The 981-nt window shown below is 67.0% G+C and overlaps 1 protein-coding gene across 1 annotated transcript in view; it reads left to right on the top strand.

The window, feature by feature from the left end:
• The window catches only part of LOC113217822 (TBC1 domain family member whacked), a 13,646-nt gene that overhangs the window by 2,083 nt on the left and 10,582 nt on the right, over positions 1–981 (top strand). The gene's annotated exons all lie outside the window — the stretch shown is intronic.

Here is a 981-nt window from a genome sequence, read left to right as displayed (position 1 = left end):
GCCCCGCCCCGCCCCGCCCCGCCCCATCATCGCCCGGGCCGCGCCAGAGGGAATGCCAGCGCGCGGGCGCCGACGTTGAAAAACTCTCAGCGCGCGGCGTCTTCGCCAGGAGCTGCCCGAAACCGCAGCATATGCTGAAGGGGTAGGGGTGGCGTAGGTGTGGGGAGGTGGGTGTGATGGCGGCGCGACTCGGGGACGGGGCAGCTCCGTGAACCAGCCACCAGAGGGGAAGGCAAGGCGGGCGGGTCCAGGGCGGGGCGGCAGGCCATGTCGTTATCTGGGCGGGCCGTGGTGTGGTGGATACCGTATGTATGTGTGTGTGTGTGTGTGTGTGTGCACATACCGCCATGCCACCACTTCGCTCCGTGCGCGGCGCGGCTTTATTGCTTTGGTGTTTGCCCTTTCCTTCTGGCGGGCGCGTTGTTCCGGTGCTCGGCTGACACTCGCGGTTGTCGCGGCGGCAGCGCCACCAATAGCCGCTCGGCCTGCTGCGGCTGACAACCCCTCCAGGAGGGGCCCTCCAGAGGGGCCGTCCCTCGCCAGCCCGCGCGCGCCAATGGGACCCGGGCCCGGGGGGCTTCGTTGAAACCCTCATTTTTTCTACCAGCGCTCGTCGGGCGGGCTTTTTGTCAACGGCGTTGGGTGTTCTTCATGTGCCGAGGGCACGCCCCGCGCCCGTGTTGACCACCCCCGCCTTGAGTCATCGGGCTGAAGCCGCCGCGCCCTCCCCGGCCGTCGCGGTGTGCGTGGAGCCGCGGATGTCTTTGGCTGATAAAGAGAGGAAACGAGAGAGAGAGCGAGCGACGCTACGCTACCCGTTTCTCTCCAATATGTACCATCTCTACAGGGTGGCCCACCGGCGCCGTTCTCTCTTCGGTTCATACTGTACCAGATGCAGGCGTGCGGACGGGTTGCATACTCGCACGGGGCCGTGAGGCGCCTATCGGTAAGCGACGACAGGCAAGCCAGCCCGCACTCCTG

The sequence above is a fragment of the Frankliniella occidentalis genome, unplaced genomic scaffold, assembly GCF_000697945.3.
Source record: "Frankliniella occidentalis isolate FOCC.00 unplaced genomic scaffold, Focc_3.1 Scaffold113, whole genome shotgun sequence".
Taxonomy (NCBI): domain Eukaryota; kingdom Metazoa; phylum Arthropoda; class Insecta; order Thysanoptera; family Thripidae; genus Frankliniella; species Frankliniella occidentalis.
The sequence above is the reverse complement of the archived record's forward strand: the minus strand, read 5'-3'. Positions and strand labels throughout refer to the sequence as shown.